General features: G+C 39.1%; 1 protein-coding gene across 1 annotated transcript in view; it reads right to left on the bottom strand.

Moving 5' to 3' along the window:
* The window catches only part of st6galnac3 (ST6 (alpha-N-acetyl-neuraminyl-2,3-beta-galactosyl-1,3)-N-acetylgalactosaminide alpha-2,6-sialyltransferase 3), an 81,600-nt gene that overhangs the window by 67,151 nt on the left and 995 nt on the right, over positions 1–13,454 (bottom strand). The window lies entirely within an intron of this gene.

Here is a 13,454-nt window from a genome sequence, read left to right on the forward strand (position 1 = left end):
ATGGAACCTTTCATTAGGCGTTCCATGTAGGGTAAAGACCTATGTTCTTCAAACTCCACGGCCCACGACTGTAACACAGGCTGTCTGTTAAAATGTTAATCTCCGAGCCGAAGCTGAGACAACCCGGATGATTTTATTTCACCCTCCAGTGCCACAGAGCATTTTATTCATATTATTCTACTAATCCCCATGTGGAACACACTAATGTTCAAAACCGGTGAAGTGTCTCTTTTTGATACTTGATTAAATCTCACATTTATAGCAAAAAATCAAACGTTTGCTGGTTCCAGCTTCTGAAATATGAGGATTTTCTACTTTTTTGGTCAGATATTAATAAATAATTTTTTGGTTTTGGACTGTTGGTCAGCTCAGAAAATTGACTCATCGAGAAAATGACCGGCAGATTTATTGGTCATGCGAATAACTGTTAGTTACATATTATACTGGAATAATGATTAATGATGACTCCCGTGTACATCAGCCAGAAATCTTCTCTAAATGTCTGTCAGATTACATAGCAGTCAGTGCCAAACATAAGAAAAGACTGACTTATCTTCCTGAGCCGCAGAACAAATAGGATATGTTGGATCGGATTATGGATACGTTGCATTTAAGACATATTTTTAAGTCATGTCTCACTTTGAAAATGTATGGTCTGGAGTTTTTTTATTGAGAGAGAGAAAATCTGAGTCAACAGAATCCTCTTTGTTCAAAGCAGCAGCAATTTCTAACCATAAAAACACTCAAATTTGTTTTTTGTTTTCCATTAATCCGCTTAGATTGCGAAGGTTCTCTGAGAGCTCGAGCAACGGCATTATGAAAACTCGCACATAATAAACAAACCAGCCAGGTGATTTGAAGGCCACCAAGCAGCACCGCTATGTGGCAGGTGTTCATGCTGGAAGATAACAATAAAGTCTATTTTGTCAGAGCCTCTGCGGTGCTGCTGTGAAACTGTGGGGCGGGAGGAGTGTGACATTCAATGAGTGTGTGTGGGTCACGTTTGGGGAGGTGGTATTGGTGTCAGAGTCAACAACAAAAACAAAAACAGCAGCAAACACCTGCAGCCGTCAGGAGGATCAATAAGAAGCCAAAATACAAATCTGGACAGACAAAAGCAATCACAATATGAACCACCCGCGAACCCTAAAACAGAACAGTGTGACTCGACAAACAACCTGCAGGTCCCCTCACAAAACAACAGCAGGCCCAGTGAGCCGATGCAACATTACCCAGAGTACACTGTGGCATTTTCAACTGCCGCGACCACAACAACAGAAAGTTCCAGGGTACAGGCGAGCGTAGAAGCAGACGGGGATTACATTTCATCAAAAAAATTGACTGCACTTTATTTAATGCCCTCACTTAACCGCCAGGCTCTATTTGTGTCTGTCAACCTCTTCAGTTCACGGAGGCAATCAGCCTCCCGGTGCTGGCGCCCAGAGCCATGCCAGGCTTCCACTGGGGATAATAACAGTGGCGCTGAAACCTTTTATTAGCTGGCTTGGTCAAGAGCGCCCAGGAAGGGGCCTATACTATGACCAGACCTGGCTCCCACCGAGCACATCACCAACTTCATAGCACAGCCTGACACTTCAATGAGAGAGAGAGAAAAGAGGAGGCTGAATCAAAGCCAAGACATTCGTCAAGGATATCTGATGTTGTCCGCAATTCTGCAACAGGATGAAAATAAATCCTAACATGTCAAGGCAATAAATCAAGCTAAAAAGCCGGTCTGGAGGGAGCGGGCGTGGCACGGAGCGCACAGTTGGACAACACTAATGCAATTACAGGGATTTTCTGCTTGCTCAGAGGCTCGGTTCAAGGGCGGAGCGCAGGAAGCTCGAGGCGAGCGGCACAAACTCAGCCGTTACTCAGCGTAATAGACGAGCCAGGTCTTGCCACCTCACTGTCTGGAAAAGCTGTTGAGAAAATACATACAGGATTACAGCGGCGTGGCTCGGAGATCAAGCGTTCTCTGACGGGTCCAGCCTGGATCAAACTGAGCTGAGCTGAGTTTAGATTCTTGAGTTTTGTGGAGCAAGAATTCATTTCTGAGCTGCAAGCAGGGCCAGACTGGGATAATAGCTGGGAAGAGCTAGTTATCTTTTTTGAGCACTTTTGAAGTTTTTTTTTGTGTGACGCTATCATGTGGTCACCCATTAATTTATGGAATACTCTGAAGCTTCGAGTTTGGCATTATGGCCGTTGCTGTGTTAGTTCACAGTGAAGGCAGCTGTTGAAAACACGAACAGCTCTTGAATTAAATGTTCAATATTCGTCTGGAGAAATGTGACACTATGATACAGATTATTACAAGAACATTATGAGAGGTGAATGAATCTTGCTGAGCACATCTTAATGTATGTACATGTTTAGCGCAGACAGATGAGTGTGTATTTAAAATTGATTAAATCCGCCCAAAGGCTTTCAGGAGGACAGGTAGGCTACGTGCTCTGTGTTCTCAACATTTGCTGTCACTACAAGCAACCATTCTGCCACAAGTCAGTCATTCAATTCACTTCTGAAAGAAAATACAATAAGTCCTCCAACCAGCAGGGAGTGATTCCTGCATGAAAGGGGCCTGAGGAGAGAGGCCTGAGGGAGGTCCGAGGTACTGCCGTTGGAGCTGCTCTCACTGGCTGCACATTTATGTCTCGTCCAGGAAACAATGGCAGCACGCCTGGTCACACACACGTTTGCATATTACAGATAGACAGTAAAATATGTTTGTGGAAAGATTTTAGGAGAGACATATTAAATAACAGAATTTTGATTCATATTTCATCAAACTGTTGCACTTGACTGAATCACTGAGAATGACTCGTCAATCACAAGGTAGCCCTGACCTAAAGCATACCCTGCTTTGTTGTCTGTTTGACTCTAAATTGGGCCATAATTTACTAAATGAACATCATGCTGTATATAAGGAAGACTTGAAACTAACGAATGAGATCATAAACTTATAAGGAGGTTTACTGAGCTAATAAATCAGATGAGAACTTGGGTAATTTCTGCAAAAGACTCAATAATATAGGTCCTTTTCTGCAGCCAGTAGAGTGGCCCCCTGCTGGCCTTTACACAGAATGCACTTAATGACACTTCTGTGTTGGCTGCTCTTCACAGACCCGGAAGATCTGTCCACTAGATATACCGTCGTATCATGAAGCTCTGAATCAACTCAGGAAAGGTGGTTGTAATATGGCTTGCTGAGGGCAACCCTGCTAGTATGTTTTTCTATTTTTCAAACACCTACCACGTCCCATGTTTGCGAAGATACCTGTAATTTTAAAGCGTTTAGCTGCACTTTCCTCCAAGGCTTTTCTCCTTTCAGTGCGCTCCCTCTTAGCTCTACCTTTCTCTCTGCCTCTCGTTCTCTCTTTCTCCTGTGCTGTCCGTTTTTTCCCCACACTGTTCGGCGACAGTGTGTTGATGGGAATGTGCTTGCAGCGAATCGTGTGTGAGGACAGGCAGAGATTGTACCTGGCTGGCAGTCCACCGTTGTGAGGGACTGTAGTTGCCATGGGTTGTTTTCTCTTTGATTTACCCATTTCATTTAGCATTTTTAACACTGGCACTCCAGGCCAATCAGCTTGCCATGGCAGTAGCAACTCTCCCAGTGCTCCTGATGGCTAGCTGGTTTTGGCAACAAGGATTAAGAAGTTGAGACCTTAAACTGCTTTTTTACAACAGGATTTCATAAAACTATTATATTAAATTGAAACTCCAAATAAATATTTTATGTGCCCTTCCTATCTGCATCTAAAATAGTTGCTGGTACAAACAAGTAGCTGAATAGGATTCAGTGATTTGCTTAAGGACACATCACTTCCTTTAAGCTTACTCACAATTTTCCCACTCAGTCTGATGCCTTCTGCTGCCCCTTTTGATTCTGCATGGCATCTTTTTGTGTTACTTGGACAGCACTTCCAAGTCTATGGAGAGCTCCTTATCAAACATGGCCTCGGCTGATCTGTCTCTTCTGGGGCGTTGGATCACCCTTGTGCCAATGGGCAGTAAGGCCTTGCCAAGAGTACAATGTGCAGGGGGGGGTGGACTTGCCAAATGTAATCCAGCAATGGTGCATAATGCTGAAATGAATCCAGCTGGCTGGGAGTTGTTTGACTCTGTAAATACTTCATGTTAGGAAACTTACACAAACTGAGGACATAAATGCTCCTAGAAGTTTTAAACCAGAAATAAAAGTAAAAAAGTGTGCCCGAGAAAAAAAGCACAATGTGAAAAGTGGAAACTAGTAGTAAACTGTACACTTACAAAAGTGTCAATTGAGTCACATATGGTTGCCATGTTAACAGTTTATATATTGCACTATAAAACTTAAAATATCCTCTAAATCAGTTTTTATGCCCTGTTTGGAAAATATTTATTTCTGCTTTGGCGTTTACCGTAACATATGACATCGAAAAGCACCAAATTCTCACATTTGAGAAACTCATACATCACATTCTTGCCACTTTTGCTTGAGAAATTACTAAATAGTTGCAGATTTATTTTCAGTTAATCACTGTATATGTTAATAGCCTTTGGTTCAGGGTCAGACAGAGTAAATAAGATATCTGAAGATACCATCATGGGCTTTTTTGACATTTTAGTGACTAAATGATTCATCAGTTAATCAGAAAAATAATGGTGAAAATTATTGATTTGATACTGGCTTTTAGAGAGTTTTTCAAACAGGAATGCCTAAATATTTCTCATTCCAGCTTCTCAAATGTGAGTGTTTGCTGTTCTCTGTTTTATATCATTGTATCTGTGGGTTTAAGACTGTTTGTCTGAACAAAACAAGACATTTGAAGACGTTATTTTGATTCTACTGTTAATAGACCAAACGATTAATCTGTTAATCAAGTAAATAAAAGTCGGACCAATCAGCACTGAAAACAATTAACCCTTCCTAAGTCTCGCCCCTTTTGCTCTGTGCCCCAATAATAGTTGAGCAAGCCTCGGTCTGAACTTCGGTCAAATTTCCCTTTTCTTGGTCATAAATATGCTACGTGCTAGGCTGGTCTATGTTGAGAGGTAATTAGCAAGCTTGCTCACCTGTTATTGGAGCACAGAGCAAAAATGGTTAATTAGTTGCAGCCCTAATGGTTTTGCACAAATAAAAGTTTTCTGTTTTCTTACCGTCTTAAATTCAATTCCCTACTCAACTACAGTATACCCAACACACACACATATAATATAACAGGTTGCTCACCCTATGTCACACCTTACACAAACAACCGTTGGTCATTCCTTCATACATACACAGTGTGAGGTCCATCCGGCATTTGTTATTCCCTCGCAGCAGTAAGTTGGCAGATCACCTCCTGCATCATGTTCTAACCCAAACCTCCACATTTAATCCAGGGAACCATCAGGGCCGGATGACGCCATCTGACCACCAACGAGCTGCCGTCTTGGCAGCTCTGCCTCTGACTCACAGATTGTACTGATGGCACTCTTATTTGCTCTGTCTTTATCTACGAGTTCACAACTGACTGAGTGAAGTGTTAAGAGTCCAGTCTTAATCCTAAAATGGTGTGACCTTATAATCCCTGACAAACTCTCCAAGTGAACGTGTGTTGTGCTGCAGGCGGATCAGACAGGTGTAGTAAAAAACAAACACTGTTGCTAGCCGATTATGTGTAAATTACCCTTAAAACCACCAAAATAAACACTGCATTTTAAATACAAGAACCAGAAGAAAATGCTGAATGAAAATGAATTCAAGATGTTTGCAGACCAGAGAGAGTCAGAAGATCAGAAAACTAAAAACATGCACTGCTGATATAAAAAACTTTTGGACTATGGTATTAAAACTAAACATTTTGGTTAAATATTAATTAAAGTGTCATTTCTTATCCTTCAAGACCACGATCTTTCTTAAAGATTGGATATTTTGGCAGGAAAACAACAACATTAATAGAAAACATAATCCGGTCAGCATTGCGTTTCTGTAAAACAATAACTTTATTGCTTCAGTCCTTATTCAAACTAAATTGCCAAATATTCTCTAGTTTCAGCTTCTCAAATTTGAGGATTTTCTGCCTTTCTTATCATTAGGTGTGGGACTGCTAGTTGGACTAAATGATTTAATCAAGAAAATAGTTACTATATTATTCAATAGTAAAAAATAATAGTTGGTTCCAGCCCCATTTCAAACATTAATGTAATATTTAAAAATGTACATCTCAATTTGGTCCCTAACATCTCTTCCAGTATCTAAAACATCAGCATGTGAAGGCATTTAGTTTGTTGTTGGAAGCTGAAAACCAAATCTCTGAGAATACCTTTACTAAAGGTTTTGAAAGTAGAGTTTTCAATAATCTGAACCCTGGAGGGAGTAAAAAGATCCCCAAGGGTGTAGGAAGATAATCTGGGAGCAGCTTGAGATGATTTATGAAATCTGAAAAACTGATGATATTATAAAATATATAATTTGTCTAAGCTCTGTGATTAAAACTCCTTTTCTAAGGATAGAAAGAAAACTGCAGACTCCAGGAATTAATCAAGTACCAAAAAATCAAATAATGCACATCATCATTTGGTCCCAATAGTAACTTACAGTATTTGTTTTTTATCGAATACATGGAAGCTGAAAGCCAAATCTCTAAGAATACCTTAAAGGAGTTTTTAACTGGTTATGAAACAGTCTGAATTTAATACTCATGCCTTTATATGACCTACATAGACCATCAGCAAGAAGATTATCTTTTTCTATATAGTTATTCTTAATGCCTGCCCCTGGGTTGGATTCATAGATTCCTATGAAAATCAACAAAATGAAGACGGAAGAACGCTACCGCTTTTGTCCACAGGGGCCGTCAGAATCACTACAAAAAGTTTCTTGTTGCTGCTTTAAGTAAAGACTGTGCTGTTGAGGGCCAATATATAAAGGTAAATGCAGCTAAATGTTCTCCTGTATTGATTACAGTGTGGTTTTACTGCTGTCTGGAAGAACAAAGGCAGATTAATAAGTCCTCTTGTTTTACAGTAATTAAAGTACAAAACTTCAACCTTGACGTTACAGCCTCAGAAAGCTCCTCTGTGAGCGCATGTACAGTAATAATAGGGGTTATGGCCCAGAGGATCTTAGTGAGTGACATGTAATTTTATGCTGCTGACCGTGACTGCAATTACAGAGTAGAACTTAATTTGTAGGCTGCCATATCACCTTTTTCATTAAACCCTGGCTGTCTTTGCTTTGTCTTAGTCCAAATAGGGGTGAAGAGGGGACAGAAACAAAAAAAACAAAGCAGCCAAGAAAATGACCAGCGCTGGCAGCACAGTTCAAGCACCCCGAGTTGGCAGACTGGCACATGATTAAACTACCCAGGATTAGAAACTACCTGAACACCACGACCGACGAGACACGTTGGTGAGATCAAGTAAAGCCTTCCCAGATGTTGATAAGATTTCTTGTGTGAGTGAAGGCTGAGCCCGCTGGCCCAGTTACTACTACGACTGCTGCAGTGTGGATTAATGCCAGATCTGGAGGGAGGTTATCACCCTTGGTTACCACTGTGAATAAGCTAACCCTCGCTCTAGCTTCTGCAGCAGTGTGTGTGTGTGAGTGTGTGTGTGTGTGTGTGTGTCTGCATGTGTGTTTGCACAACAGATGTAGGTTACATTACCATGATAAAGAAGCCACACGCTTAAATGGTACCCTGTTGGCTCAAAAGGGTTTTAGAGAACGGATGGCAGCAGTGAAGCACAAGACAAAGACTTTCTTTTAGGTCATTCAGTCCAGAGAAGAGGGTTCAGTTTAAGTCAAACATACATTTCTTACGTTTTGTGTTAGTATAAATTATGATACTACAGCTATTTGTATTTTTTATTTTTTTTCAAAACAGTATGAAACAATTTTTGGGAAATTTGTGGAAAGTGTGTCTAGCTTCATGCACGGCCATGTTTTCATTATGTATAATCACCTAAAAATAAGAATCTTTATGTTTTTGTTACTTTAGAAGGAGCCTTTTATATCTGTAGACGCCACAGGTCGCCTTCCATGGAGACCATCATGTGCATTTTTCACGTGTTTTGCACCCTCCGTAGTTTCTCCGTCGCGCTTGGAAGGGGAGGACGAAGCGAGAGAGTTGCAATCTTCAACTACACTGCTATATGTACACTGCTCACTGTTAAATTGCTTAAATGAGTTCCTTAGGAAGTAAAGCCTGATGTAAACAAACTTTGTACAGCTCCTTTTAAATTAGATGGATCAATACTGTAGTGTAGTGTAATACTGCATCTTATTTTGATGTAGCAGCCAGCAATGAAGGCTTTGTGGCCGTTCTGCCCTCCGTTAGTTGACACTAATGTAGTTCTTTTCACCAAATTGAAGAAATCAGAAATTCATGTAATCTCTGACTCTGAATTACAACTCAAGGGGTAATTTTAAAGGAGCAGTGTGTAGCATTTAGTGGCATCTAAATCTAGAAATTGCAGACTGCAACCATTTGAATACAGCTCAGCCTTCCAAGTGTGTAGGTGGATCTATACAGTTGCTCCCAAACTTGTGGAAAATGCAAAGACCCTATATCTAAAGTCGGTGTTTGACCGTCCTACAGTAGAAACATTGCAGTTCAACATGGCAGCCTCCATAGAAGAGGACCCACTTCCTCTGTAGAGGAAAACGGCTCATTTTAAGGTAAAAAAAAAACAAAAAAACACAACGATTCTTATATTCAGGTGATTAAATACTAATGACAATAGATCCTTCTAAATGTTACACACTGGACTTTTCACTTTGTTTTAGGCTCAAATTCTTAGAATAATTCTGCACTGATTCACATTTATCTTTTTTATGAGTTAAACTAAACTTCTGTTATACAGCTACTTTAAAAAGTATCATTATTGTATGAAGGAATCTATCAAACAAAATTACAGTTTTCCTTTTGGACCCTGAGTAGCCAAACTCTAAAACAACGGATTCCCAAAGATCTCATGTAAACTTCACACTCAACACAAAGGCACAAAGGGAAATCTGAGCACGGATTTGATAAAACTTTGAATAAAAACCGAGTCTCATTTTCATTCAACATCCTGCCGGTGCCCTGCGCTTTCTCTAGAACTGTGACGGGGCACTTTTTATCAGCCTGCCTTCTGCTGTTACACAACCACATGGGACAAGGGGGACTCAGAGAAGTGCCATTCATCCCTGAAACTCTTAAGAACTGGGACAGTCCCCATAGCTGTTCCAACACCTCTCGGCAAACACAAACGGCTGTGTGTTTGCGTGTGCATTCGTTAATTAATCTGAAATCTTTTCTTTGTGTGCTTTTTGCTCGTGTGTACCCGTCACAAAAAACCTGCTTTGCTGGCCTTGTTCTGCCACATGTAGTTAGGAGCAACGGCAGCATCACTGTCTCTCAACGAGACGTGATGGAAAGTTCAAACTGAACTGTTATGATGGAGGACAACAGCCGCAGCCTTTCCCAGCTCAAGCACAGTTCTTCACGGATGAACTCACTCCAATTAATACACATGGGGGGAAACCTGCAAGTTAGAACTCTCTCTTGCAGGCCTCTCTCACCAATTATAAACATAACTAAGTAGCGAGAGTGCCAGTCACAAAACTGCAGGCTGATGGGTTAAGAAATTCATTCTCTCGTAAAGCTGTACCCAACCTTTGTCCTGAAGGACGCCCTTTTAAGAACTTTTAATACAATAGTCTGTATTATGTTTTTTTTCATTTTTACAATCATACATTCTTGCTAGGCTTTTTTTTGTTGTTGAGAAATTCAGTGTTTCCGTCTCATTGTTATATCAACTCTTTGGTTGTTTTAACTGTACTTTTATATTGCAGGACGAGGCTGTTTACTGGATGTTTTTTCTTTGTGTTTTTTCTTTTGTGGTGGCATGCATGGCAAAACGTTACCAGTAGAAACACTGCAATCAGATATGTTGTGTATAACACAGAAACTTCCTGAATAGATTCAAGGTCTAAAGTTTAAGCTGTGACGTTGGCAACCACCTGACTGTTTCAAGCTCAACGTACTGTGTCAGTGATTTTACAGTAAATTGATCTGCAGGTTATTTCTGCTAAACAGGTTTCATTATAGCAACCATGACCTGTATCTGATCCGTTATCTTCATAAAGGTTGGGTATACAATCTCTGTTTGTACCAAAATGCCCAGTGAAAGGATTAACAAGACAATAGATTCAAACAAATTAAACACTGGCAGGGCGCCTGGATAGCTCACCTGGTAGAGCTGGCACCACTGAGCTGCAGCAGCTCAGGGTTCAAATCCAACCTGTGGCCCTTTGCTGCATGCCATTCCCTTTCTCAACCCTCTTTCCTGTCTATCTTCAGCTGTCCCATTCAATAAAGGGGAAAGCCCCAAAAACAATAAAAAACCAAACACTGGCCCCTCTAGATAGGGACTTATATGTTTTTGAGTTTCGTGGCCACCATAGTTTCTCCTACACACTGAGTCAAGGGGTTTCAGTTTTATTGCTTGCGTCCTTTAATACATCCATGAGCTAGAGCCAAACAGACACGGTTAGCGCTTTTCTTGAGTTTCACAGCCACCGTAGTTTCTCCTACACACATAACAGCCTGTTCTCACTCCCAGGTTGTCAAATACAGACGTGAGTGGTGTTCAGTTAATTACAGTCTGCAACTTCACCGCTAGATACCACTATATCCTACATACTAAACCTTTAAAACATAGGGAAAGACCAGAAAGCAGAGCAGAGAGCACTTCATCCATCTGTCCATCCTATATACTCGTTTATCGGAGGGCTATTTCAGCAGAAAACCATGGAAACACCATAAACAAGAACATCAAAGACAGCAAAGACAGAAACTGCTCCAAGTGCACTATAAATGTCTAAAATCCCAGTACAAGCAACAAGTTGAATACACAGTAAAGTTAGAGTAAAGTGTGCTACATCAGACTAATGTTCAGCTACTTCTAAAAGAAAGACAGGAAACAAGAATTCTGGTGTCAATTAATTCAAAGTTACAGCTCATTTAGTTTTGTCCACTCCTAGTTTACATTCCCTTCCATCACTCTGCAATTTGTACCATGTAATTATGTTTTCCTTTTTTATTAAAATACAACAGTGTCAAATCTAGTGTGAAATTATCTCCTGTCTGGGATAACAAAAAACAGGCTGAATGAGTTTGTGAAGTGACATGTTGCTGACAGAGACTTGTTTCTTCCTGTGGGTGTTGAGAGGATTGACAGGAACCAAAGTGCCTTTAAATGTATGAAAACTCTCAACTTTGGCACAATAAAATAAAAGATACAACACAAAGTCTGAAAAATAAAACAAAATAAGACTGTATGTTATGTAACAGTCTGAAAAATAAAAATAAATTCTTCTAAATGGGGCTTCACAATCAGGATGAATGAAGAGGAAAACAATCTATTTTTTCTTAATTAATACCTCAATTACCACCACATCACATACTGTTCTATCATTTATTGTCCTAATATATGAGTCTAAGCAAGATAAAGTCTTGTTTTACACATTAAAGAGTTGGGTCATGTAACATAACCTGAGTACCAAAGCTGAAGCAGATCGATTATTAGATCTATTAGATTAGATCTACCAGCAGAAGTATTTTCATTATCTAGTGCTTGTTTAATTCACTTTTCAAGTAAAAATGCCAAATATACTACGGCCCTGTTTCTTTCTTTTATCTGATAACAAACTTTAAAGACACATTTTACAAGCAGCTTTGTGTGCTTTATTTAGACTTTATTTGTCATTTGGATTTGCATCAAAATGAAATTACATTGCAATGGCACATAGCACAACGGGAATATAGGGGAGGCAGTATGCACAGTCTAAAAATAGATATGCAAATATAAAACTTATATATAAAAAAACTCGTAGATAATATATATTGCACAGTGTAGTTGCCTATGTAAAAGAACTTTTGTATATAATACGAATAAGAAAAATACGATAAATATATCTTTTGTATAAAAGACAGATAAAATAACGCAATATAAAGATAATAATAAAGATAAATATAAGATAGCTAAGAGAAAGTCCTGATTTATTATTTATATATTATTTATTTATTATATATTATTATTTATAGACACCCAAATGAGATGAAAATTGTTACATTTTCTATGCAAACCCCTATAACTGTGTTTACACTGTTCACATGCAAGTGTGTGTGTGTGTGTGTGGGTGTGTGTGTGTGTGTGTGTGTGTGAGCAAGTACTCTACGTGCCTGTGAAAGACTGACACACACTCACTAAAGACTAAACAAATACTTTCCCTCCAATCATTCATTGTCTCCAATATCAGCTTTAGTTTAGTTTAGTTTAATATCTTTGTTAACAACTATTTCGATCCATACGATATCTGTGTTTACACTATCTGATAAACTTGATGACGTGATGAACTTTCATAATCAATCAGAAGTACCAAAAATCAGCAGATTTGCTGTTATTGTCTGTTTAATATCATTGTAAACTGAGCATTTTAGGGGGTTTAGACATTTTAAGACATCACCATGGACTCTGTAATGGACATATTTCACTTTTTTTATAATCCAGTAATTGTTTAATTAATTTTTCAAGCAGAAATGCCAAATATTTCCTGGTTACAGCTTCTGAGTTGTAAGATTTATCAACTTTTCTTTGTCTTAAGTGATAGTAAACTGAATATCTAACAAACAAAGTGCCCATCAAAGTTGCATAAAGTCCCAATTTAAGAACCTGCGATGGGCCTTTTACCTTCTACAGACCAAACAATTAACTGTATTTAGTTGCAGCCATGACAATATTCACTACATGGTAGTTTTTGATATTTGATATGAGTTTGATACCCAACCCAAACTGTGATATACATACATCAATATCAGAAAATGTCCGTATCATGATAAAGATTTAAACTGTTTTCTTATCTCTCACCCCAACTGGTCGAGACAGACGACCACCCACCTAGAGCCGGAGGATCTGTCCTAGGTTTCTGCCTTTTAACAGGCAGTTTTTCCTTGCCCTTGTCGCCAAGTGCTTGCTCATGGTGGCACTGTTGGGTCTCTGTAAATAATGTTTTAAAGAGTTCGGTCTAGACCTGCTCTATTTGAAAAGTGTCCTGAGATAACTTCTGTTATGAATTGGCACTATACAAATAAAATTGAATTGAATTATCTGATAAAAAACTTTAGAGACTGAAGCTATTTATAAAATATAAACTACAGTAGAGCGCACACAAATCTTCTACATTTAATATGCAAACCACTAACTCAGCTGTGTTTACAGTGTTAACATGTAAGGAGGAAGAGATTCAAACAGTGTGGAAGTCATATGATGATATGATGTGAGTGTGAAAAGTACAGTACAGTATGTGCCAGTGAATGCCTCACAATAAAGATTATAAAACAGTTCTTCTTTAACAAAATAAATAAATCAGCATTTAATTATGTCATAGAACACAAAGCAGCTGCACACAAGGACTTAAACTTTAAAGACACATCTTA

This window comes from Dicentrarchus labrax, unplaced genomic scaffold (assembly GCF_905237075.1).
Source record: "Dicentrarchus labrax unplaced genomic scaffold, dlabrax2021, whole genome shotgun sequence".
Taxonomy (NCBI): Eukaryota; Metazoa; Chordata; class Actinopteri; family Moronidae; genus Dicentrarchus; species Dicentrarchus labrax.